The 27,500-nt window shown below is 52.4% G+C and overlaps 1 non-coding gene and 1 pseudogene across 1 annotated transcript; both read left to right on the forward strand.

Annotated features, from left to right (window-relative positions):
- The first annotated feature begins 26,774 nt into the window (after positions 1–26,774).
- On the forward strand, positions 26,775–26,928 carry LOC136684484 (5.8S ribosomal RNA). The gene has a single exon (XR_010799679.1). It is a non-coding gene; the product is annotated as a 5.8S ribosomal RNA (ribosomal RNA).
- Positions 26,929–27,200: 272 nt separating this feature from the next.
- The window catches only part of LOC136684498 (28S ribosomal RNA), a 4,391-nt pseudogene continuing 4,091 nt past the window's right edge, over positions 27,201–27,500 (forward strand).

The following is a 27,500-nucleotide window of genomic DNA, read 5'->3' on the forward strand; positions in this document are numbered from 1 at the left end:
TGCAATTTCCGAAACTCTGGTTCTCTGGGGGCGCGGGCCCCGAGAGTCCGTACACCGGTTAGAGGGAGCCGGTGGCGGGCATAGGGAGGCAGGTCGCTCCCTTGAATGGTCCTGGATGTCTGGACTTAGTGCAATTTCTGAAACTCTGGTTCTCTGGGGGCGCGGGCCCCGAGAGTCCGTACACCGGTTAGAGGGAGCCGGTGGCGGGCATAGGGAGGCAGGTCGCTCCCTTGAATGGTCCTGGATGTCTGGACTTAGTGCAATTTCTGAAACTCTGGTTCTCTGGGGGCGCGGGCCCCGAGAGTCCGTACACCGGTTAGAGGAAGCCGGTGGCGGGCATAGGGAGGCAGGTCGCTCCCTTGAATGGTCCTGGATGTCTGGACTTAGTGCAATTTCTGAAACTCTGGTTCTCTGGGGGCGCGGGCCCCGAGAGTCCGTACACCGGTTAGAGGGAGCCGGTGGCGGGCATAGGGAGGCAGGTCGCTCCCTTGAATGGTCCTGGATGTCTGGACTTAGTGCAATTTCTGAAACTCTGGTTCTCTGGGGGCGCGGGCCCCGAGAGTCCGTACACCGGTTAGAGGGAGCCGGTGGCGGGCATAGGGAGGCAGGTCGCTCCCTTGAATGGTCCTGGATGTCTGGACTTAGTGCAATTTCTGAAACTCTGGTTCTCTGGGGGCGCGGGCCCCGAGAGTCCGTACACCGGTTAGAGGAAGCCGGTGGCGGGCATAGGGAGGCAGGTCGCTCCCTTGAATGGTCCTGGATGTCAGCAATTTCTTAAGAAGGGCGCCCTCTTGTGGTCCCATGGCCGAAGTACATGCTCCGAGCCCGGGTATGGCAGTGGGCGGAATGAGACTTAGAGGAATGTTGACGGAGCCATGAGGGGCCCCCCCTGGAGGTCCCATGGCCGAGAAAAGTGCTCCGAGCCCGGGGTGATAGAGAACCGTGAACGCCGCGGTTAAAGACCTCGGGTATGGCAGTGGGCGGAATGAGACTTAAAGGAATATTGACGGAGCCAAGAGGGGCCTCCCCTGGAGGTCCCATGGCCGAGAAAAGTGCCCCGAGCCCGGGGTGATAGAGAACCGTAAAGCGCGCGGGTTTGGGGCTCGGGTCTTCCAGTGGGCGGAGTGAGACTTAAAGGAATATTGACGGAGCCATGAAGGGCCCCCCCTGGAGGTCCCATGGCCGAGAAAAGTGCTCCGAGCCCGGGGTGATAGAGAACCGTAAAGCGCGCGGGTTTGGGGCTCGGGTCTTCCAGTGGGCGGAGTGAGACTTAAAGGAATATTGACGGAGCCATGAAGGGCCCCCCCTGGAGGTCCCATGGCCGAGAAAAGTGCTCCGAGCCCGGGGTGATAGAGAACCGTAAAGCGCGCGGGTTTGGGGCTCGGGTCTTCCAGTGGGCGGAGTGAGACTTAAAGGAATATTGACGGAGCCATGAAGGGCCCCCCCTGGAGGTCCCATGGCCGAGAAAAGTGCCCCGAGCCCGGGGAGATAGAGAACCGTAAAGCGCGCGGGTTTGGGGCTCGGGTCTTCCAGTGGGCGGAGTGAGACTTAAAGGAATATTGACGGAGCCATGAAGGGCCCCCCCTGGAGGTCCCATGGCCGAGAAAAGTGCCCCGAGCCCGGGGAGATAGAGAACCGTAAAGCGCGCGGGTTTGGGGCTCGGGTCTTCCAGTGGGCGGAGTGAGACTTAAAGGAATATTGACGGAGCCATGAAGGGCCCCCCCTGGAGGTCCCATGGCCGAGAAAAGTGCCCCGAGCCCGGGGAGATAGAGAACCGTAAAGCGCGCGGGTTTGGGGCTCGGGTCTTCCAGTGGGCGGAATGAGACTTAAAGGAATATTGACGGAGCCAAGAGGGGCCTCCCCTGGAGGTCCCGTGGCCGAGAAAAGTGCCCCGAGCCCGGGGAGATAGAGAACCGTAAAGCGCGCGGGTTTGGGGCTCGGGTCTTCCAGTGGGCGGAGTGAGACTTAGAGAAATGAAGACGGAGCTAAGAGGGGCCCCCCCTGGAGGTCCCATGGCCGAGAAAAGTGCTCCGAGCCCGGGGAGATAGAGAACCGTAAAGCGCGCGGGTTTGGGGCTCAGGTCTTCCAGTGGGCGGAGTGAGACTTAGAGAAATGATGACGGAGCTAAGAGGGGCCCCCCCTGGAGGTCCCATGGCCGAGAAAAGTGCTCCGAGCCCGGGGAGATAGAGAACCGTAAAGCGCGCGGGTTTGAGGCTCAGGTCTTCCAGTGGGCGCTCGTTCCAGCGGCGCGGGCTGGATGGTTTAGTCCGAGGAGGAGTGCTTAAGTGTGGGCCGGATAGGTTCGAGAGGTGCGCTGGGTTCCTGGAGGTCCAGCCCCGGAGGTTTGGAGCGGGCGATGGAGCTAGCGAGGCCGAGTCGGGTGAGCCTGGGCCGGGCATGGGCGTTGGCGGCGATGGGGGTCTTCTCCCCGGAGGTTTGGAGCGGGCGATGGAGCGAGCGAGGCCGAGTCGGGTGAGCCTGGGCCGGGCATGGGTGTTGGCAGCGACGGGGGTGTCTTCCCCGGAGGTAAGTACCGTGGGGGGCAAGCGTGAGATATTCCAGGCCGGGAAAAGTGAGCTAAATTCGGCAAAGCGTTGTTAAAAAGGGGGTTCGGTTGATTTTTTTGTTAAATCTAAACGAACAAAGGGTGCGAGGCGTGAAAATTGCATTCAGCCGTGATTTTTTGGCAAAGTGCTAACCCTAGTGGTCTCCCAGTGGGACGTTTTAAAGTAGGACTTAGAAAAATTTCTGACCCTCTTCGCCCTAGGTAGCAAGCCCAAAACGGAGCACCTCGGAGTGGTAAAAATTCAGAGGGCATGGGGGTTTCCAGTGCGGTGCCGTCAGGACATTAGGGTTCCTTTAGAAAAGACGAAAGTTTGGGTACACCGTATGTAACTATGACAAGCCCAAGGCTCTGGTTCGCCTGTGGGCATGAATATAGTGAGATTTCCGCGTTATCTCACTGGAGGTGACCCCGGAACGGTTCAAAACCTAAGTCGAGACTTCCATGGAACCCCGATGATGGGAGTTTGAAGCCCGAGGAGTGACGCCCTCTGGGCTAAGGTTGCTGGTAGGTTCGGCCCCCCTCTCTGGAGGTCTAAATGACTTCCATGGACCCCGGTGATGCGAATTTGATGCCCGAGGAGTGACTCACCTCTGGGCTAAGGGTGGTGGTATGCCCGGCCCCCCCTCTGGAGGTCTCGAATGACTTCCATGGACCCCGGTGAAGCGTATTTCATGCCCGATGAGGAGCACACCTCTGGGCTAAGGGTGGTGGTATGCTCAGCCCCCCCTCTGGAGGTCTAAACTGACTTCCATGGACCCCGGTGATGCGAATTTGATGCCCGAGGAGTGACTCACCTCTGGGCTAAGGGTGGTGGTATGCCCAGCCCCCCCTCTGGAGGTCTCGAATGACTTCCATGGACCCCGGTGAAGCGTATTTCATGCCCGATGAGGAGCACACCTCTGGGCTAAGGGTGGTGGTATGCTCAGCCCCCCCTCTGGAGGTCTAAACTGACTTCCATGGACCCCGGTGATGCGAATTTGATGCCCGAGGAGTGACTCACCTCTGGGCTAAGGGTGGTGGTATGCCCGGCCCCCCCTCTGGAGGTCTCCAAAACCTAAGTCGAGACTTCCATGGACCCCGGTTATCCGAATTTCATGCCCGAGGAGTGACGCCCTCTGGGCTTAGGGTGGTGGTAAGACCGGCCCCCCCTCTCTGGAGGTCTAGATTGACTTCCATGGACCCCGGTTAAGCGTATTTCATGCCCGAGGAGTGACGCCCTCTGGGCTAAGGGTGGTGGTAAGCCCGGCCCCCCCTCTGGATGTCTCCAAAACCTAAGTCGAGACTTCCATGGACCCCGGTTATCCGAATTTCATGCCCGAAGAGTGACGCCCTCTGGGCTTAGGGTGGTGGTAAGACCAGCCCCACTCTCTGGAGGTCTAAACTGACTTCCATGGACCCCGGTGATCCGAATTTCATGCCCGAGGAGTGACGCCCTCTCGGCTAGGGTGGTGGTAAGTGCAGCCCCCCCTCTCTGGAGGTCTAAAATGACTTCCATGGACCCCGGTGAAGCGAATTTCATGCCCGAGGAGTGACGCCCTCTCGGCTAGGGTGGTGGTAAGCCAGGCCCCCCCTCTCTGGAGGTCAAAACTGACTTCCATGGACCCCGGTATAGCGTATTTCATGCCCGAGGAGTGACGCCCTCTGGGCTAAGGGTGGTGGTATGCCCGGCCCCCCCTCTGGAGGTCTCCAAAACCTAAGTCGAGACTTCCATGGACCCCGGTTATCCGAATTTCATGCCCGAGGAGTGACGCCCTCTGGGCTTAGGGTGGTGGTAAGCCCGGCCCCACTCTCTGGAGGTCTAAACTGACTTCCATGGACCCCGGTTATCCGAATTTCATGCCCGAGGAGTGACGCCCTCTGGGCTAAGGGTGGTGGTAAGCCCGGCCCCCCCTCTCTGGAGGTCTAAAATCACTTCCATGGACCCCGGTGTAGCGTATTTCATGCCCGAGGAGTGACGCCCTCTGGGCTTAGGGTGGTGGTAAGCCCGGCCCCACTCTCTGGAGGTCTAAACTGACTTCCATGGACCCCGGTTATCCGAATTTCATGCCCGAGGAGTGACGCCCTCTGGGCTTAGGGTGGTGGTAAGCCCGGCCCCACTCTCTGGAGGTCTAAACTGACTTCCATGGACCCCGGTTATCCGAATTTCATGCCCGAGGAGTGATGAACCTCTGGGCTAAGGGTGGTGGTAAGTGCAGCCCCCCCTCTGGAGGTTTCCAAAACCTAAGTCGAGACTTCCATGGACCCCGGTTATCCGAATTTCATGCCCGAGGAGTAGTGCCCTCTGGGCTAAGGGTGGTGGTAAGCCCGGCCCCCCCTCTGGATGTCTCCAAAACCTAAGTCGAGACTTCCATGGACCCCGGTGATGCGAATTTCAAGCCCGAGGAGTGGTGCCCTCTGGGCTAAGGGTGGTGGTAAGCCCGGCCCCCCCTCTCTGGAGGTCTAAAAGGACTTCCATGGACCCCGGTATAGCGTATTTCATGCCCGAGGAGTGACGCCCTCTGGGCTTAGGGTGGTGGTAAGTGCAGCCCCCCCTCTGGAGGTTTCCAAAACCTAAGTCGAGACTTCCATGGACCCCGGTGATGCGAATTTCAAGCCCGAGGAGTGGTGCCCTCTGGGCTAAGGGTGGTGGTAAGCCCGGCCCCCCCTCTCTGGAGGTCTAAACTGACTTCCATGGACCCCGGTGTAGCGTATTTCATGCCCGAGGAGTGACGCCCTCTGGGCTTAGGGTGGTGGTAAGCCAGGCCCCCCCCTCTCTGGAGGTCAAAATTGACTTCCATGGACCCCGGTTATCCGAATTTTATGCCCGAGGAGTGACGCCCTCTGGGCTAAGGGTGGTGGTAAGTCCGGCCCCCACCCTCTGGATGCGTTCAAAACCTAAGTCGAGACTTCCATGGACCCCGGTGATGCGAAGTGACATGCCCGAAGAGTGGTGCCTTCTGGGCTAAGGTTGTGATAAGCCCGGTCTCTCCTCTGGAGGTCTGTGGTTTTAAAGTGAATATTTTCTAAGTCCCTCACCTGAGATTTTAAGAGAATCAGGACCCTCCTCAAGCCTCGTAGCGAGTCCGAGGGAGGTTCATCGTTGTCGGCTATGCGAAAGGGGTTCAGACGCCTCTAATCCTGTGGGCATATGGTTTCTCAGCCTGGTGCCGTCGGGATATTAGGGAGGCATTAAATCAGACGTAAGTTTGGGTAACAGCGATGCGAAACGCTATGCCCAAAGGAGTGGCTTCCCGATGGGCTTGAAATAATGGGAATGTCCGCTCTGCTTCCCTGGATGTGTTCAAAACCTAAGTCGAGACATCCGTAGACCCCGTTGATGCGAATTCCATGCCCGAGGAGTGACGCCCTCTGGGCTTAAGGGTGGTGGTAAGACCGGCCCCACTCTCTGGAGGTCTAAACTGACTTCCATGGACCCCGGTGATTCGAATTTCAAGCCCGAGGAGGTGCACACCTCCGGGCTAAGGGGATGGTTTGGGTGGCCTCCCCTCTGGATGTGTTCAAAACCTAAGTTGAGACATCCATAGACCCCGGTAATCCGAATTTCATGCCCGAGGAGTGACGCCCTCTGGGCTTAAGAGTGGTGGTAAGACCGGCCCCACTCTCTGGAGGTCTAAACTGACTTCCATGGACCCCGGTGATGCGAATTTCATGCCAGAGGAGTGGTGCCCTCTGGGCTAAGAGTGGTGGTAAGACCGGCCCCACTCTCTGGATGTCTAAAATGACTTCCATGGACCCCGGTGATGCGAATACACAAGCCCGAGGAGTGGCACACCTCTGGGCTAAGGGGATGGTTTGGGTTGCCTCCCCTCTGGAGGTCTAAAAATGACTTCCATAGACCCCGGCGAAGCGAATTTAAAGCCCGAGGACTGGCACCCCTCTGGGCTAAGGGTGGTGGTTAATCCGGCCCCCCCTTCTGGATGTGTTCAAAACCTAAGTCGAGACATCCATGGACCCCGGTGATGCGAAGTGACATGCCCGAGGAGTGGCGCCCTCTGGGCTAAGGTTGTGATAAGCCCGGTCTCTCCTCTGGAGGTCTGTGGTTTTAAAGTGAAAATTTTCTAAGTCCCTCACCTGAGATTTTAAGAAAATCAGGACCCTCCTCAAGCCTCGTAGCGAGTCCGAGGGAGGTTCATCGTTGTCGGCTATGCGAACGAGGTTCCAATGCCTCAAATCCTGTGGGCATATGGTTTCTCAGCCTGGTGCCGTCGGGATATTAGGGAGGCATTAAATCAGACGTAAGTTTGGGTAACAGCGATGCGAAACGCTATGCCCAAAAGAGTGGCTTCCCGATGGGCTTGAAATAATGGGAATGTCCGCTCTGCTTCCCTGGATGTGTTCAAAACCTAAGTCGAGACATCCGTAGACCCCGTTGATGCGAATACCGAAGCCCGAGGACTGGCACACCTCTGGGCTAGGGTGGGGATAAGATATGCCCCCACCCTCTGGAGGTTTTCAAAACCTAAGTCGAGACCTCCATAGACCCCGGTGATGCGAATACCGAAGCCCGAGGACTGGCACCCCTCTGGGCTAGGGTGGGGATAAGATATGCCCCCACCCTCTGGAGGTTTTCAAAACCTAAGTCGAGACCTCCATAGACCCCGGTGATGCGAATACCGAAGCCCGAGGACTGGCACCCCTCTGGGCTAGGGTGGTGGTTAATCCGGCCCCCCCTCTGGAGGTTTTCAAAACCTAAGTTGAGACCTCCGTAGACCCCGGTGATGCGAATACCGAAGCCCGAGGACTGGCACACCTCTGGGCTAAGGGGTTGGTATGCTCGGCCTCCCCTCTGGAAGTCTAAAAATAATTAGAAATATTTCTAAGTTCGACAACGAGCACTGGCAGAACTGGATCAAAGACTTCCATACACCCCGGTGATGCGAAGTTTCAAGCCCGAGGAGTGGCACACCTCTGGGCTAAGGGGATGGTTTGGGTTGCCTCCCCTCTGGAGGTCTAAAATGACTTCCATGGACCCCGGTGATTCGAATTTAAAGCCCGAGGACTGGCACACCTCTGGGCTAAGGGGATGGTTTGGGTTGCCTCCCCTCTGGAGGTCTAAAATGACTTCCATGGACCCCGTTGATGCGAATACACAAGCCCGAGGACTGGCACACCTCTGGGCTAAGGGGATGGTTTGGGTTGCCTCCCCTCTGGAGGTCTAAAATGACTTCCATGGACCCCGTTGATGCGAATACACAAGCCCGAGGAGTGGCACACCTCTGGGCTAAGGGGATGGTTTGGGTTGCCTCCCCTCTGGAGGTCTAAAAATGACTTCCATGGACCCCGTTGATGCGAATACACAAGCCCGAGGACTGGGACACCCTCTGGGCTTAAGGTGGAGGTAAGCCCGGCCTCCCCTCTTTATTAAAAAAAAACTCTAAGTCCCAACGGCAAATGCCAGAGCTTTAAGCCGAAACTCAAGAGAGTTCGATCGGTATAACTGACTTGACTATCTGCCCTTAGCCCCCGATGGTTCATTCTATATATGCCCGGAGAAGTGGCTGGTTTCCGGGGCCAAAAAAGCCAAATGGTCTCCTATATTCATGCGACGGGTGCCTAAAGGTAAGTTTACCGCCCCCAGTGAACTGCCTAAGGTCCATAGGCCTCCGACCACTGCTCCCTTAGCGGGGCGGTGGAACGGGCCGCCCGCCGACAAAGTTAACTGTTAAACCCATTTAATTTCAATGACCTTTAGTTCCAACTCCCTCCCTGGGGGGGATTGGTTCTATATATGCCCGGAGAAGTGGCTGGTTTCCGGGGCCAAAAAAGCCAAATGGTCTCCTATATTCATGCGACGGGTGCCTAAAGGTAAGTTTACCCACCCCGGTGAACTGCCTAAGGTCCATAGGCCTCCGACCACTGCTCCCTTAGCGGGGCGGTGGAACGGGCCGCCCGCCGACTAAGTTAACCCATAACCACTGATCGTTTAAGTCTTAAGGCCGGTCGGACCTCGTAAAAAGTCTCCCTCTGGGAGGATCACCCAATCTCCACCCCCCCTCCATCTCCAAACCGAAGCAAGTACCACACGGGAACACTCTGTTTGGGGATTCAGAAATAAATGTATTTATTTCGCAGTAAAACATATCAAAGCCACGGGGGTGCAGAAACACGGAGTGAATCCCGGCTGGGTTGCGCTTTGAAGAGGGTCCGGTTCAGGCCGTTTCGAGGGCGGAAAGACGGTTCTCACGAGCCCGCATCACATCGGCCGCAGAGAGGCCGGCTCGGTAGAAGGCCCGGGCAGTGATGTTGGAGTGGCACATGCTTGTCGTCACTCGATCTCTATCTTCGGCCGGCAGAGTCGAAACCTGAAACAGAGGTGCGAGGTGTCAGAAGTAGGAAGGCCGGGGTTAAGAGCCCACATAAGTCGGATTAAGTTCAACACTCACTTGGTTCGAAACAGCCGTGCGGATCAGGTTGAAGGCCACCGCGCCTCCGAGGCCCGCATCCGTCCACGCGATCCGAAGCAGTGAGTTTGGCTTGCGCAGCTGGTTCCCCCTGTCCAAGAACACGAACCCGTCCCGGGCCCCGTGTAAGTCGCTGAGTGCGGTCAACCAGGCCAGCTCTGTGGCAGACAACCCGATCGGAGCGTCCCCGAACGAGGCGTTGGTCTTGTGTTCACGAACATAAACCACGAAGCCGGTGCCATCCGTGGTGCTGGCTTGCCTCAACTCTCCAACCGTCAGGTTGAGAAACACAACCGACCGGTGACCGGTTAAGACAGACAAAAGGCCGAGCAGGTACCCCTGGAGCATCCGTAGCGTCGACCGGCGGGCGGTGTCCCCCGTCCGGGCCGCGTCTATGAGCTCTGGGATTCGGGTCTTAGCGTGGCTTAGGAAGACCCTGAAATCCGAAGGTTGCGGCAAGCGACTCAGCTTCGCTCTCTTCACGCGCTGGCGATGGCCCAGAATCGTGCGTGCGATGTCCCGATGAGCCTTGGCGAAGGTCAGCTTCAGCCTCTGGAGCTCTTCGGGGCTGACCCCGGCGGTCTCTGGGTCGAAGGCAGCGACGTGGGAGACGAACGCCTTGGCGCTGTGCAGGTAACACTTAACGGTTGTCGAAGCGTAACCCAGTTTCTGAAGGCTCTGTACCCAAGTGGGAACGTTCGTGTGATGGACGAAAGACAGGTCTGTGAATTGGCAGCCGGGCGGGGCGCAGTGAAGCAGGAACCGAATAACGTGGCCCCGTCGCTGGCGAGAGTTCTCGATGTCCTTCGGTGACGCGTCGACCCGCAGGTAGAACTTCTGAAAGTCGTCTACCGAACGGCTGACGTAGGTGTCCCGAAACCGATGCGGGATCACGAGCTGCCTCCCCCGGGAGGTTCGCCGTGCCCGCTCGGTCTCTGAATCCGTGTCCGAGGTGGATTCGGCAGGGGAAGACTCGCTCGGTTGGTAGTCGCTGTCGACCGGCTCCGGCGTGGCTTGGCCCGTAGTGGCTTGGCCCGGGGAGGCTTGGTCCGGCGAGGCTGGGTCCGGCGAAGCTGGGTCCGGCGTGTTGGGTCCCGGCGTGCTTGGGCCCGGCGTGCTTGGGCCCGGCATGGCTGGGTCCGGCATGCTGGGGCCCGGCGTGCTGGGGCCCGGCGAGGCTGGATTCGGGGAACAGGATACCGAGGGCGGTGGAGGGTTCCGCGGCTTAGACTGTTGATAGCGACGCAGAAGGTGGATGGTGCGAAGGCGTCGAGCGGCAGAGAGAGCGATCCGAAGGGCGAGGCCTTTGAGGGAATGCGCCGAGCCCAGGTGATCCGCCGGCGAAGAGAGAGACGGCAGGCCGCAGAGAGGGCAGTCGAGCTGGGACGAATTCTCCCCACTTTGGTCCAGTCCCCGGAGAAAGTCAATGTCGGCAGATCCAAGGCGGTGGAAGGTGGTATAATGGGAAGTCAGATCCGTAATGGCTTGCTCGCAGAGCGGGCAAGCATCAGGCGTGGTTGGCTCCGGCGTGCTTGGGTCCGGTGAGCTTGGGTACAGCATGGTTGGGTCCGGCGTGCTTGGGTCCGGCGTGCTTGGGTCCGGCGTGTTCGGGTCCGGCGTGTTCGGGTCCGGCGTGTTCGGTCCCGGCGTGCTCGGTCCCGGCGTGCTCGGTCCCGGCGTGTTCGGTCCCGGCGCGCTCGGTCCCGGCGTGCTTGGTCCCGGCGGCGAGGCTGGATTCGGGGAACGGGATCCCGAGGGCGGTGGAGGGTTCCGCGGCTTAGACTGTTGATAGCGACGCAGAAGGTGGAGGGTGCGAAGGCGTCGAGCGGCAGAGAGAGCGATCCGAAGGGCGAGGCCTTTGAGGGAATGCGCCGAGCCCAGGTGATCTGCCGGCGAAGAGAGAGACGGCAGGCCGCAGAGAGGGCAGTCGAGCTGTGATGAATTCTCCCCGCTTCGGTCCAGTTCTCGGAGGAAGGCTGCGTCGTCCGGTCCGAGTCTGTGGAAGATGGTAAAGTGGAAAGTCAGATCCGTAGCAATGGCTTGTTCGCAAAGCGGGCAGCTATCCATGGTGAGAGACTGACGGCTCCGAGTGAAGGCGACCCCTTATATAGCCCCCGGTTCGTGCATAATTAGGGGTTATGGGCGTTGATTGCTCCCGTTCGCGTTCGACGTTCGCCCATCTTGGGTGTATGAACCAGTGAGAACCAAGACCGATAGCGTATTACTGCCAAAATTAGTCCCGGTTTCCGAGCCAGGTGCCGGGCAGAGCGATGGGGAGTGGTCCCCAAGGTCCGTGGGGCCTACCACTGTCATAAATCCGAGTGGCTTCCACTCGGTCCGCCTCGACCGGGTACCTTTAAGGTCAAGTCCCAACCCCGGATCTCGTATCACGGTGGTATTGGGACTGCCTGTGGGTCTATAGGCCACCGACCATCTGCCCACTTGTGGGGCGGGTGGAACGGGCCGCCCCGTCGATTGTTATAAGCCCGTTGTGTCCACCCCGATGATTCGTTCGATGTATGCCTGGGAAGGTAAAACATTCCTGGGCATGGGGGGTCGAGCGTATGAGGGGTTTCCCCCGTCCCGAAAGAGAGAGTTTTCCGACCGATGATTCGTTCGATATGCCTGCCCGGGGAGGGTCAACTTCCCTGGGCACCGGGGGGTCGAACGTATGAGGATTGTCCCCCTTTTTAAACCCATAAATTTGCCCGTGCGCGAGTCGACGGGGCCGCGTAACCCCCCGAGGCGTTGGCCGGCGGTCATCCGCCGGTCCGTGGGATCTCCCGACCTTTCCCCTCCTTTGAGCGGGACGTGGGAGCGCACCACCGGGCCCCCGGCTGGAAACGGCCGGAGGCAAAGAGCGCATTAGAGGTGACACGGATCGGTCTTCCACAGACCGCGGCTGGAAGTTCGCAGGGTCGGCCTACGGGATCCGACCCTTCGTCTTCTTAAACGCAGACTTCCGTAGGCTCCGGGGGGCGAAACCGTAAACCTTTGCCGACCTCCTCGCACTGCGAGGGGGCCAGGATTTGCGGCTTGTCCGCGTATCGGTCCTACCAAGGACCGCGGCTGGAAGTTCGGTGGTGAGCCCTCGACCTTACGAGATTGAGGGCAAAACCCTTCGTCTTCTGAACATCAGACGGCTCCGGTGGTGGCGTACCGTAAAAACCTATGCCGACTTCCTCGCGCTTTGAGGGGGCCAGGATTCTCTTCCATTCTCTTCCCTTAACGGCTGTCCTTCACGGCCGTTCGAGCTCGGTATACGCGGAGCACCAGGGGCAGGCTTCTAAGCCTAAATACAGTGCTTAGAGCGATCCTCCCCACCTTGTGCTCCCAGCCTCCATGGCTCGTGGATGCCCGTAAGAGGCATGTCCGCTTGTCCAGAACGGTTCCGAGGGGGACTTAGTCGGCCGGTCGATCCAACAGTAGGTCCGTTCAACGTCCGCGTCGGTGGTGCCTTAGGGTCGGGATCCGTTTGAGGGAAGGACCCGGCCCCTAGCCTGCACCGTCCGGGCGAGAATCATACGTTTTCCAAGTTGCCAAGTCGATTGCAGACCCCCACAGCGGGGTCGCGTTCGATCCTCTTCGCTGGTGTCCCCTGAGATCACTCTCACGGGCTCCATGCGCCCCCTCTCTTTCCCCGTCCGGGGTTTGAGATCCAAGGGGGGTCGGTCTGGTTGATCCTGCCAGTATTATATGCTTGTCTCAAAGATTAAGCCATGCAAGTCTAAGTACACACGGGTTTTGGTACAGTGAAACTGCGAATGGCTCATTAAATCAGTTATGGTTCCTTTGATCGCTCCACACGTTACTTGGTATAACTGTGGTAATTCCAGAGCTAATACATGCAAACGAAGCGTTGGAAGGGTTCTGGGGGTCGGCGTGAAATGCTCTCCCGGCCCCTGTCCCCCGGATACGTGCATTTATCAGAACCGAAAAACCCTCCCGGCTCCGGTCGGGTCGCTTTGGTGACTCTAGATAACCTCTGGCCGATCGTTAAGCCCTCCGGGGCGGCGACGTATCATTCGAGTGTCTGCCCTATCAACTTTCGACGGTAGGCTACGTGCCTACCGTGGTGACCACGGGTAACGGGGAATCTGGGTTCGATTCCGGAGAGGGAGCCTGAGAAACGGCTACCACTTCCAAGGAAGGCAGCAGGCGCGCAAATTACCCATTCCCGACACGGGGAGGTAGTGACGAAAAATATCGATGCGGGTCCTATGAACCTGTGGAGCGTAATCGAAATGAACTCAATCTATGTCCGTGAGTGATGACCCATTGGAGGGCAAGTCTGGTGCCAGCAGCCGCGGTAATTCCAGCTCCAATAGCGTATGCTAAAGTTGCTGCAGTTAAAAAGCTCGTAGTTGGATGTGGGGACAGGTCTCGGATCCCCTGTACTGTCCGGGATGGCGTGGGGAGCTCCTTCGGGGGTGACCCCCTGTCTCTGGGTGGATGTTGGGACCTGGTCCCTACCCGCCGGTGTCCTCTGCTCGCCGGCCGCGGAGAAGCCCTTAGCTGGGTACTTCACTGCGGTGCACGGTGGGTTGGAGGGTCCGGAGCGTTTACTTTGAATAAAGCAGAGTGCTCAAAGCAGGCCGACACGTGCCATGTCTGACTGAGCTAGGAATAATGGAATAGGGCCCTTCCGCGGGGCTTCGGGGTCTCTCCTTCGGGACGGCTGGTCGTTCCGGAGTGGGGCTCCGGGGCTTCCACGGTCCTGTTTCGTGGGTTTTAAGGACCGAGGGCAATGATTAAGAGGGACGGCCGGGGGCATCCGTACCACACCGATAGAGGTGAAATTCGTTGACCGGTGTGGGACGAACGAAAGCGAAAGCATTTGCCAAGAATGTTTTCATTAATCAAGAACGAAAGTCGGGGGAGCGAAGACGATCAGATACCGTCGTAGTTCCGACCGTAAACTATGCCGACCCGCGATCCGGCGGCGTGAGGCTAGCGACCATGACCCGCCGGGCAGCGTGAGGGAAACCACGAGTCTTTGGGCTCTGGGGGGAGTACGGTTGCAAAGCTGAAACTTAAAGGAATTGACGGAAGGGCACCACCAGGAGTGGAGCTTGCGGCTTAATTTGACTCAACACGGGGAATCTCACCCGGCCCGGACACGGTAAGGATTGACAGATTGATGGCTCTTTCTTGATTCTGTGGGTGGTGGTGCATGGCCGTTGGGAGTTCGTGGAGCGATTCGTCTGGTTAACTCCGATAACGGACGAGACCCTGTGCCTTAAAAAGTTACACGGCCCTCCCTTGGGTCCCTGTGGGGGCTTGCGGCCCGAGGGGTTCGTCGGTCGGTGGCCGAACTTCTTAGAGCGATCCGGGGCAAGGCAAAGCCGTATGAGATTCGGGGCCATAACAGGTCTGTGATGCCCTTAGACGCCCGGGGCCGCACGTGAGTTACACTGGCTGGTTCAGCATGTGCATCCATCCTATGCCGAAAGGCCTGGGCAATCCTATGAACGCCTTCCCCGCTGGGGATAGGGGATTGTAACTTTTCCCCTTGAACGAGGAATTCCAAGTAGTCGCGGGTCACCAGCCCGCGTCGATTAAGTCCCTGCCCTTTGTACACACCGCCCGTCGCTACTACCGATTGGATGGCCTGGTGAGGTCCTCGGACCGTCTCCGAGGTGCCCCTTTACCGGGGGGTTGCCTCGTTGAGGTGGGAAGTCGATCGAACCTGGGCATCTAGAGGTAGTACCGGTACATGGTTCGCGGACAAAACCCCATTCAAATAAATTGCCGGCGGTCGCATAATTGGTGCGTGGGATCGTATTACGATATGGGATCCCACCGGCCACTTAGGTAAATGGCCGCCGGGATGTTGGGTACTAACCACATCTGACTTACTTACTGCGGGCAATAGCTTGTTCGTGGGACTCACTAGGGGCATAGTCGCTCCATCCGTGAACTCGCGGCGTCGAGGCACCCTCGTCCGCAGCGCTCAATTTGTCCCAAGTGCTCTTGAAAACGGATGGAGGCGTCACCATCCCACTGTACATTTAGTCAACAGTCTCATATACATTGCTCGTGGGATGAGCCCGTCTAGTGACCCTCTGAGTGCCCTTCTGAGACCTCTGGTTTGTCCAGGTGGCCAAAAGAACATGTTTGTGTAGTGACATTTGTTTAGATGAGGTCATGGAATGACCACAAAGCTGGCCAATGGCCAAAACTGCATTTAACATCCCTTCCAATGTATTTGAATTGAAGCATATACATTGGAGATGGACAAGGGTCACCAAGTTGCTGACCATTTTTTGTATCCCACTTCCAATGTATTTGAATTGAAGCATATACATTGGAGATGGACAAGGGTCACCAAGTTGCTGACCATTTTTTGTATCCCACTTCCAATGTATTTGAATTGAAGCATATACATTGGAGATGGACAAGGGTCACCAAGTTGCTGACCATTTTTTGTATCCCACTTCCAATGTATTTGAATTGAAGCATATACATTGGAGATGGACAAGGGTCACCAAGTTGCTGACCATTTTTTGTATCCCACTTCCAATCTATTTGAATTAAGGTCGATACATTGGAAGTGGGACGTCGGCCACGGAATTGACCTATCCCACTTCCAATTTATTTCAATTGAGGTCGATACATTGGAAGTGGGACGTCGGCCACGGAATTGACCTATCCCACTTCCAATTTATTTCAATTGAGGTCGATACATTGGAAGTGGGACGTCGGCCACGGAACTGACCGATCCCACTTCCAATTTATTTCAATTGAGGTCGATACATTGGAAGTGGGACGTCGGCCACGGAACTGACCGATCCCACTTCCAATCTATTTCAATTGAGGTCGATACATTGGAAGTGGGACGTCGGCCACGGAACTGACCTATCCCACTTCCAATTTATTTCAATTGAGGTCGATACATTGGAAGTGGGACGTCGGCCACGCAATTTCACATGCTGTCTTGTGGGGTGTACATGATAAACATATTTTAATTAGGGGTCGTTCGGACCTTTCTAAGGGGTGTCCAAAACCCATGTATGAAATTATAATGGGAATAAATTGGAAGTGGGACGTCCAGAATCTGGGCTTGGGGGGGGCCGCAGACTTCGGCGCTTCGACTGGTTAATCATCTGGGACCCTCAAACAACATATCGAAGGGCCGGGTCACTGCGACCTTGTTTAGTATGTAAAAAAAAATAAAATAGATCCAGAAAATTGCCTTTGAACTGGTCAGTTAGGCCTCAGTTTCCATTCAAGTGAATGCACAGAAAAACGGAACGTTTTTATGGATTTTTCATAGAAAACAACACCCTAGGCTTACGAAATTTTACACACTGTCTCGTGGAGTATACATGATAAACATATTTAAATTAGGGGTCGTTCGGACCTTTCTAAGGGGTGTCCAAAACCCATGTATAACCTTTGAATGGGAATAAATTGGGAGTGGGACGTCCAGAATCTGGGCTTGTGGGGGGCTGCCAAACTAGCCGCGTCGAATACTTAAACATCTGGGACCCTCAAACAACATATCGAAGGGCCGGGTCACTGCGACTTTGTTTAGTATGTTAAAAAAAATCAGCAAATTTATTCGAAAAAAATTCCCTCCAACTGTCAGTTAGGCCTCTGTTTTTTTTCGAATCTTTTCAAAGATTTTTCATAGAAAACAACACCCTAGGCTTACAAAATTTTACACACTGTCTCGTGGAGTATACATGATAAACATATTTAAATTAGGGGTCATTCGGACCTTTCTGAGGGGTGTCCAAAACCCATGTATGACCTTTGAATGGGAATAAATTGGGAGCGGGATGTCCAGAATCTGGGCTTGGGGGAGGGGCGCAGACTTCAACGCTTCGAGTACTTAATCATCCTCTGTCAGCCTCTGTCTCCATTCAAATGTATGCACAGAAAAACGGAACGTTTTTATGGATTTTTCATAGAAAACAACACCCTAGGCTTACGAAATTTTACACACTGTCTCGTGGAGTATACATGATAAACATATTTAAATTAGGGGTCGTTCGGACCTTTCTAAGGGGTGTCCAAAACCCATGTATGAAATTTGAATGGGAATAAATTGGAAGTGGGACGTCCAGAATCTGGGCTTGGGGGGGGCCGCAGACTTCGGCGCTTCGACTGGTTAATCATCTGGGACCCTCAAACAACATATCGAAGGGCCGGGTCACTGCGACCTTGTTTAGTATGTAAAAAAAAATAAAATAGATCCAGAAAATTGCCTTTGAACTGGTCAGTTAGGCCTCAGTTTCCATTCAAGTGAATGCACAGAAAAACGGAACGTTTTTATGGATTTTTCATAGAAAACAACACCCTAGGCTTACGAAATTTTACACACTGTCTCGTGGAGTATACATGATAAACATATTTAAATTAGGGGTCGTTCGGACCTTTCTAAGGGGTGTCCAAAACCCATGTATGAAATTTGAATGGGAATAAATTGGAAGTGGGACGTCCAGAATCTGGGCTTGGGGGGGGGCGCAGACTTCGGCGCTTCGACTGGTTAATCATCTGGGACCCTCAAACAACATATCGAAGGGCCGGGTCACTGCGACCTTGTTTAGTATGTAAAAAAAAATAAAATAGATCCAGAAAATTGCCTTTGAACTGGTCAGTTAGGCCTCAGTTTCCATTCAAGTGAATGCACAGAAAAACGGAACGTTTTTATGGATTTTTCATAGAAAACAACACCCTAGGCTTACGAAATTTAACACACTGTCTCGTGGAGTATACATGATAAACATATTTAAATTAGGGGTCGTTCGGACCTTTCTAAGGGGTGTCCAAAACCCATGTATGAAATTTGAATGGGAATAAATTGGAAGTGGGACGTCCAGAATCTGGGCTTGGGGGGGGCCGCAGACTTCGACGCTTCGACTGGTTAATCATCTGGGACCCTCAAACAACATATCGAAGGGCCGGGTCACTGCGACCTTGTTTAGTATGTAAAAAAAAATAAAATAGATCCAGAAAATTGCCTTTGAACTGGTCAGTTAGGCCTCAGTTTCCATTCAAGTGAATGCACAGAAAAACGGAACGTTTTTATGGATTTTTCATAGAAAACAACACCCTAGGCTTACGAAATTTTACACACTGTCTCGTGGAGTATACATGATAAACATATTTAAATTAGGGGTCATTCGGACCTTTCTGAGGGGTGTCCAAAACCCATGTATGACCTTTAAATGGGAATAAATTGGGAGCGGGATGTCCAGAATCTGGGCTTGGGGGAGGGGTGCAGACTTCGAGGCTTTGAGTACTTAATCATCCTCTGTCAGCCTCTGTCTCCATTCAAATGTATGCACAGAAAAAAAGGAACGTTTTTATGGATTTTTCATAGAAAACAACACCCTAGGCTTACGAAATTTTACACACTGTCTCGTGCAGTATACATGATAAACATATTTAAATTAGAGGTCATTCGGACCTTTCTGAGGGGTGTCCAAAACACATGTATGACCTTTGAATGGGAATAAATTGGGAGCGGGATGTCCAGAATCTGGGCTTGGGGGGGGCCGCGGACTTCGGCGCTTCGACTAGTTAATCATCTGGGACCCTCAAACAACATATCGAAGGGCCGGGTCACTGCGACGTTTCCAAGTATAGGAAAAAAAATAAAACAGATCCAGAAAATTGCCTTTGAACTGGTCAGTTAGGCCTCAGTTTCCATTCAAGTGAATGCACAGAAAAACGGAACATTTTTATGGATTTTTCATAGAAAACAACACCCTAGGCTTACGAAATTTTACACACTGTCTCGTGCAGTATACATGATAAACATATTTAAATTAGGGGTCATTCGGACCTTTCTAAGGGGTGTCCAAAACCCATGTATAACGTTTGAATGGGAATAAATTGGGAGCGGGATGTCCAGAATCTGGGCTTGGGGGGGGGCGCGGACTTCGGCGCTTCGACTAGTTAATCATCTGGGACCCTCAAACAACATATCGAAGGGCCGGGTCACTGCGACCTTTCCATGTATACGAAAAAAAATAAAATAGATCCAGAAAATTGCCTTTGAACTGGTCAGTTAGGCCTGTGTTTCCATTCAAGTGAATGCACAGAAAAACGGAACGTTTTTATGGATTTTTCATAGAAAACAACACCCTAGGCTTACGAAATTTTACACACTGTCTCGTGGAGTATACATGATAAACATATTTAAATTAGGGGTCATTCGGACCTTTCTAAGGGGTGTCCAAAACCCATGTATAACCTTTGAATGGGAATAAATTGGGAGTGGGACGTCCAGAATCTGGGCTTGGGGGGGGCTGCCAAACTAGCCGCGTCGAATACTTAAACATCTGGGACCCTCAAACAACATATCGAAGGGCCGGGTCACTGCGACTTTGTTTAGTATGTTAAAAAAAATCAGCAAATTTATTCGAAAAAAATTCCCTCCAACTGTCAGTTAGGCCTCTGTTTTTTTTCGAATCTTTTCAAAGATTTTTCATAGAAAACAACACCCTAGGCTTACAAAATTTTACACACTGTCTCGTGGAGTATACATGATAAACATATTTAAATTAGGGGTCATTCGGACCTTTCTGAGGGGTGTCCAAAACCCATGTATGACCTTTAAATGGGAATAAATTGGGAGCGGGATGTCCAGAATCTGGGCTTGGGGGAGGGGTGCAGACTTCGAGGCTTTGAGTACTTAATCATCCTCTGTCAGCCTCTGTCTCCATTCAAATGTATGCACAGAAAAAAAGGAACGTTTTTATGGATTTTTCATAGAAAACAACACCCTAGGCTTACGAAATTTTACACACTGTCTCGTGCAGTATACATGATAAACATATTTAAATTAGAGGTCATTCGGACCTTTCTGAGGGGTGTCCAAAACACATGTATGACCTTTGAATGGGAATAAATTGGGAGCGGGATGTCCAGAATCTGGGCTTGGGGGGGGCCGCGGACTTCGGCGCTTCGACTAGTTAATCATCTGGGACCCTCAAACAACATATCGAAGGGCCGGGTCACTGCGACGTTTCCAAGTATAGGAAAAAAAATAAAACAGATCCAGAAAATTGCCTTTGAACTGGTCAGTTAGGCCTCAGTTTCCATTCAAGTGAATGCACAGAAAAACGGAACATTTTTATGGATTTTTCATAGAAAACAACACCCTAGGCTTACGAAATTTTACACACTGTCTCGTGCAGTATACATGATAAACATATTTAAATTAGGGGTCATTCGGACCTTTCTAAGGGGTGTCCAAAACCCATGTATAACGTTTGAATGGGAATAAATTGGGAGCGGGATGTCCAGAATCTGGGCTTGGGGGGGGGCGCGGACTTCGGCGCTTCGACTAGTTAATCATCTGGGACCCTCAAACAACATATCGAAGGGCCGGGTCACTGCGACCTTTCCATGTATACGAAAAAAAATAAAATAGATCCAGAAAATTGCCTTTGAACTGGTCAGTTAGGCCTGTGTTTCCATTCAAGTGAATGCACAGAAAAACGGAACGTTTTTATGTATTTTTCATAGAAAACAACACCCTAGGCTTACAAAATTTTACACACTGTCTCGTGGAGTATACATGATAAACATATTTAAATTAGGGGTCATTTGGACCTTTCTGAGGGGTGTCCAAAACCCATGTATAACGTTTGAATGGGAATAAATTGGGAGCGGGATGTCCAGAATCTGGGCTTGGGGGGGGGCGCGGACTTCGGCGCTTCGACTAGTTAATCATCTGGGACCCTCAAACAACATATCGAAGGGCCGGGTCACTGCGACCTTTCCATGTATACGAAAAAAAATAAAATAGATCCAGAAAATTGCCTTTGAACTGGTCAGTTAGGCCTGTGTTTCCATTCAAGTGAATGCACAGAAAAACGGAACGTTTTTATGGATTTTTCATAGAAAACAACACCCTAGGCTTACAAAATTTTACACACTGTCTCGTGGAGTATACATGATAAACATATTTAAATTAGGGGTCATTTGGACCTTTCTGAGGGGTGTCCAAAACCCATGTATAACGTTTGAATGGGAATAAATTGGGAGTGGGACGTCCAGAATCTAGGCTTGGGGGGGGCCGCAGACTTCAACGCTTCGATTTCTTAATCATCTGGGACCCTCAAACAACATATCGAAGGGCCGGGTCACTGCGACCTTTCCAAGTGTAGAAAAAAAGATTAATTAGTTCCAGAAAGGTGCCCTTCAACTCGTCAGTTAGGCCTCTGTCTCCATTCAAATGTATGCACAGAAAAAAAGGAACGTTTTTATGCATTTTTCATAGAAAACAATACCCTAGGCTTACGGAATTTTACACACTGTCTCGTGCAGTATACATGATAAACATATTTAAATTTGGGGTCATTCGGACCTTTCTAAGAGGTGTCCAAAACCCATGTATGACCTTTGAATGGGAATAAACTGGGAGTGGGACGTCCAGAATCTGGGCTTGGGGGGGGCTGCCGAACTAGCCGCATCGAATACTTAATCATTTGGGACCCTCAAACAACATATCTAAAGGCCGGGTCACTGCGACCTTGTTTAGTATGTAAAAAAAAATCAGCAAATTTATTCGAAAAAAATTCCCTCCAACTGTCAGTTAGGCCTCTGTTTTTTTTTGAATCTTTTCAAATATTTTTCATAGAAAACAACACCCTAGGCTTACGAAATTTTACACACTGTCTCGTGGAGTATACATGATAAACATATTTAAATTAGAGGTCATTCGGACCTTTCTGAGGGGTGTCCAAAACACATGTATGACCTTTGAATGGGAATAAATTGGGAGCGGGATGTCCAGAATCTGGGCTTGGGGGGGGCCGCGGACTTCGGCGCTTCGACTAGTTAATCATCTGGGACCCTCAAACAACATATCGAAGGGCCGGGTCACTGCGACCTTTCCAAGTATAGGAAAAAAAATAAAATAGTTCCAGAAAATTGCCTTTGAACTGGTCAGTTAGGCCTCAGTTTCCATTCAAGTGAATGCACAGAAAAACAGAACGTTTTTATGGATTTTTCATAGAAAACAACACCCTAGGTTTACGGAATTTTACACACTGTCTCGAGGGGTGTACATGATAAACATATTTAAATTAGAGGTCATTCGGACCTTTCTAAGGGGTGTCCAAAACCCATGTATGACCTTTGAATGGGAATAAATTGGGAGTGGGACGTCCAGAATCTAGGCTTGGGGGGGGGCGCAGACTTCGACGCTTCGACTTCTTAATCATGCGGGACCCTCAAACAACATATCGAAGGGCCGGGTCACTGCGACCTTTCCAAGTGTAGAAAAAAAAATTTATTTGTTCCAGAAAGGTGCCCTTTAACTCGTCAGTTAGGCCTCTGTCTCCATTCAAATGTATGCACAGGAAAAGGGGAACGTTTCTATGGATTTTTCATAGAAAACAACACTCTAGGCTTACGCAATTTTACACGCTGTCTCGTGCAGTATACATGATAAACATATTTAAATTTGGGGTCATTCGGACCTTTCTAAGGGGTGTCCAAAACCCATGTATGACCTTTGAATTGGAATAAATTGGGAGTGGGACGTCCAGAATCTGGGCTTGGGGGGGGCTGCCGAACTAGCCGCGTCGAATACTTAATCATCTGGGACCCTCAAACAACATATCGAAGGGCCGGGTCACTGCGACCTTGTTTAGTATGTAAAAAAAAAATCAGCAAATTTATTCGAAAGAAATTCCCTCCAACTGTCAGTTAGGCCTCTGTTTTTATTCAAATATTTTCAAGGATTTTACTAGTTTTTTAATGGGATCCCACTTCTAATGTATTTCAGCTATGTCATATAAATGGCTTGTGGGATCCCACGAAACATGTATTTGACTTGGCTGAAATAGATTGGAAGTGGGATCCCACTTCCAATTTATTTGACTTGACTGGAATAGATTGGAAGTGGGATCCCACTAGCAGTTTATTTAAGCTATGTCATTTAAATTGCTTGTGGGATCCCACTTCCAATCTATTTCAGCCAAGTCAAATACATGTTTCGTGGGATCCCACATCCAATCTATTTCAGCCAAGTCAAATACATGTTTCGTGGGATCCCACATCCAATCTATTTCAGCCAAGTCAAATAAATTGAAAGTGGGATCCCACATCCAATCTATTTCAGCCAAGTCAAATAAATTGGATGTGGGATCCCACTTCCAATCTATTTCAGCCAAGTCAAATACATGTTTCGTGGGATCCCACTTCCAATCTATTTCAGCCAAGTCAAATACATCTTTTGTGGGATCCCCCTAGCACTTTATTTAAGCTATGTCATATACATTGCTGGTGGGATTTCCTCAAAAAAGCCTAAGTTATTTTGGGGAAAAGCATTATTTTATGCCACAGTATATATTTTTCTACACAAATCAACTCATTCTGAGTGCATGCCTGTATTAACAGTTGTAAAATTCCTCTGTCCAAATCCCATGTATAAACTTGACTTGAATAAATTGGAAGTGGGACAGTCAGATCTCAGCTTTGATAAGAAATATGAAAAAACAAATAACACCATTATCTACGTATCAGCCTCCTTAATTCAGGGTGTGAGTTTGAAGAAGATTGCATGAAGTCAAAAATTTGCCCTAAAAATCTCAAAGGGGTACCCCTTTGACTTTTTTTGGGTCAAATTTTTGACATATTCCAATCTTCTCCAAAATCACACCGTGATGTCAGCAGACCCAGACTTAAAGAGGAGTGGCATTAATATCATAATATGATGTCAGAGAGCTGAGATCTCACTGTCCCACTTCCAATCTATATCAGCCAAGTCAAATAGATTGGAAGTGGGATCCCACTACCAGCTTATTTAAGCTATGTCATATAAATTGGGAGTGGGATCCCACTTCCAATCTATTTCAGCCAAATCAAATAAATTGGGAGTGGGATCCCACTTCCAATCTATTTCAGTCAAGTCAAATAAATTGGAAGTGGGATCCCACGAAACATGTATTTGACTTGGCTGAATTAGATTGGAAGTGGGATCCCACTTCCAATTTATTTGACTTGACTGAAATAGATTGGAAGTGGGATCCCACTAGCAGTTTATTTAAGCTATGTCATATAAATTGGGATTGGGATCCCACTTCCAATCTATTTCAGCCAAGTCAAATACATGTTTCGTGGGATCCCACTTCCAATCTATTTCTGTTAAGTCAAATAAATTGGAAGTGGGATCCCAATTCCAATCTATATCAGCGAAGTCAAATAGATTGGAAGTGCGATCCCACTTACATGTATTTGACATGACTGGAATAGACTGGAATTTGACCAGCATCCCACTTACAATCTATTTGACAGGACTTGAATAAATTGGAATTGGACAAGCATCCAACTTACAATCTATTTGACATTACTGGAATAGACTGGAATTTCCCACTTACAATCTATTTGCCATGACTAGATTTGGACCAGCATCCCATTTACAATCTATTTGACAGGACTGGAATAAATTGGAATTGGACCAGCATCCAACTTACAATCTATTTGACATTACTGGAATAGACTGGAATTTCCCACTTACAATCTATTTGCCATGACTAGAATTGGACCAGCATCCCACTTACAATCTATTTGACATTACTGGAATAGACTGGAATTTCCTACTTACAATCTATTTGCCATGACTAGAAATGGACCAGCATCCCACTTACAATCTATTTCAAATGTGACTGGAATACATTGGAATTGAACCAGCATCCCACCTCCAATCTATTTCAAATGTGACTGGAATACATTGGAATTGGACCGGCATCCCACCTCCAATCTATTTCAAATATGACTGAAATACATTGGAATTGGACCAGCATCCCACCTCCAATCTATTTCAAATATGACTGGAATACATTGGAATCGGACCAGCATCCCACCTCCAATCTATTTCAAATGTGACTGGAATACATTGGAATCGGACCAGCATCCCACCTCCAATCTATTTCAAATGTGACTGGAATACATTGGAATCGGACCAGCATCCCACCTCCAATCTATTTCAAATGTGACTGGAATACATTGGAATTGGACCAGCATCCCACCTCCAATCTATTTCAAATGTGACTGGAATACATTGGAATTGGACCGGCATCCCACCTCCAATCTATTTCAAATATGACTGAAATACATTGGAATTGGACCAGCATCCCACCTCCAATCTATTTCAAATATGACTGGAATACATTGGAATCGGACCAGCATCCCACCTCCAATCTATTTCAAATGTGACTGGAATACATTGGAATCGGACCAGCATCCCACCTCCAATCTATTTCAAATGTGACTGGAATACATTGGAATCGGACCAGCATCCCACCTCCAATCTATTTCAAATGTGACTGGAATACATTGGAATCGGACCAGCATCCCACCTCCAATCTATTTCAAATATGACTGGAATACATTGGAATCGGACCAGCATCCCACCTCCAATCTATTTCAAATATGACTGGAATACATTGGAATTGGACCAGCATCCCACCTCCAATCTATTTAGGTAGGCATCCCACTTCCAATTTATTTGAATGGCATCAAAATAAATTGGATCTGGGACCTCCGTCCGCCACCTGGTGCTGGAGGGCCGAACTGCGGCAAAACGGCCAGAACTTTGACGATTTTTAGCTCGGAAACGGTCCGCGGCAGAGCTCCGCCGATCGTCACGGCGGCTCGTGGGGACCCCCCGAGGGCGCCTGACCCGCCCCCTGGTTCGAGAAAAATTCGTGCGCCTCGGCGCGCAGCGTCCGCCAAACGCCATCTAATAAGCTGCTCGTGGGACGTTGGGGTACTAACTAGAGGGAGTAAAAGTCGTAACAAGGTTTCCGTAGGGGAACCTGCGGAAGGATCATTAACGGTGACCTGGCCACGGCCGGTTGTCGAGTCGGACTCGAGAGGCCAAACCTCCCCCGGCGGGTACCTTCAAGGTATGGACCGCAGAAGCCTCGTACCTTTCGTCGTCGGCCGACGTGAGTCTCTCCCCCTCCGGGTGGGTGGACGTAGCGAGCCGGCTTCGGAACTCGGGGTTATGCGAGGACCGCCTTAGGTGCATAGGTACCCCGGTCCGCCCCCCTCGTTCGCGGGGGGGAGAGTGGCGCCGGAGCCGCCCGCCGGGTCGTTAAACCAACCATTGATCGTTGAAGGCTTGATTGTGCGTGCGCGAGTCAAAGGGGCTTACTCACCCCCAGGGCGTTGGCCGGTGCTCGCCGGCCTCGGTGGGATCTCCCTGAACCCATCCCCCCGGCACAGGGGGTGGTGGTGGACGGGAGCGTACCGCCGGGCGAAACTCTTTCCCCTCACGGGGTTGGAGCGGAGCTTAAGAGCGCATGCAAATACCCCGATGTTGGCTTCGCAGAGACGGACCGTATAATAGTCTAAGGCCGGTGCGCGAGTTGAAGGGGCCTCACGAACCCCGGATGCGTTTAAACACCCGAAGGAGACGGCCGGTGCCCGCCGGTCCTGACTAGGTGGGATCTACCCAGCGCCTTCCCCTAAGCGGGGGACTTGGGAGCGTACCACCGGGCCTCGCTCATACCCTCCGGGGTGGAGAGCTTGGCTTTGAGCGCACGCCTGAATGCCTTAGACCGGGACCCGTAACGCAGCGAACCAAACCCTGGGCCTCGCCGGGAACGGTGGGGCCTAGACCCGGTCTCCTAAACCACGTAAGTCTCGGGCACCTACTCGGGCGATCGTCCCCCGGGCCGTAACTCCTCGGTCCGGTGGTGACGCCCAGGTTCAATGACCTTCCCCCCTCCACGGGGGGGAAGGCACCCGGCTTGAAATATTGTCAAACGTTGTCTCGTGTTCGAATGGCTTCCTTCGCCCGGCCTGTAACGGGCCGGGCACAAACCTCATACAACTCTTAGCGGTGGATCACTTGGCTCGTGCATCGATGAAGAACGCGGTAACCTGCGTTAAATAATGTGAATTGCAGAACACAGATCATCGATATTTCGAACGCACATGGCGGCCGCGGGGGTCCATCCCGCGGCCACGCCTGTCTGAGGGTCGGTTTACCCATCGATCGGTCTTCCTAGACCGCGGCTGGGAGTTCGCAGGGCCTCCACCTCGGACGGCCCTTCGTCTCCCTAAACCCAGACTCGGGCCTTAAACCCGACGTGTGGCGAGAGCTCCGGACGTAGGGAGAGCCATTAGGTCCGGGTCCAATCCGTCATAGTCTCTCCCCGCTGGGCTCTCCGCCGCCGTCGGAGAGTGGGTACCGTAATACGGCGAGCGGCCGGGGGGTTCGCGCCCCCCGCGCCCCGCAAAACAGTCTCGTAGTGCGACCTCAGATCAGACGAGACAACCCGCTGAACTTAAGCATATCAGTAAGCGGAGGAAAAGAAACTAACAAGGATTCCCCTAGTAGCGGCGAGCGAAGAGGGAAGAGCCCAGCGCTGAATCCCACTTTCCCCTGACCGGGGTGGGCCGGGAAATGTAGCGTACGGAAGTCCGTTTGGTCTCGGTGCGGACGCGGGACCAAGTTTTGCAAGGAAGTGTCTTCCGCAGATGGTGAAGGCCCGGTATTGTCCCGCATCCCGCCGGGTAGATCGGGCTTCCCGGAGTCGAGTTGCTTGTGAATG

The sequence above is a fragment of the Hoplias malabaricus genome, unplaced genomic scaffold (genome assembly GCF_029633855.1).
Source record: "Hoplias malabaricus isolate fHopMal1 unplaced genomic scaffold, fHopMal1.hap1 scaffold_60, whole genome shotgun sequence".
Classification (NCBI taxonomy): domain Eukaryota; kingdom Metazoa; phylum Chordata; class Actinopteri; order Characiformes; family Erythrinidae; genus Hoplias; species Hoplias malabaricus.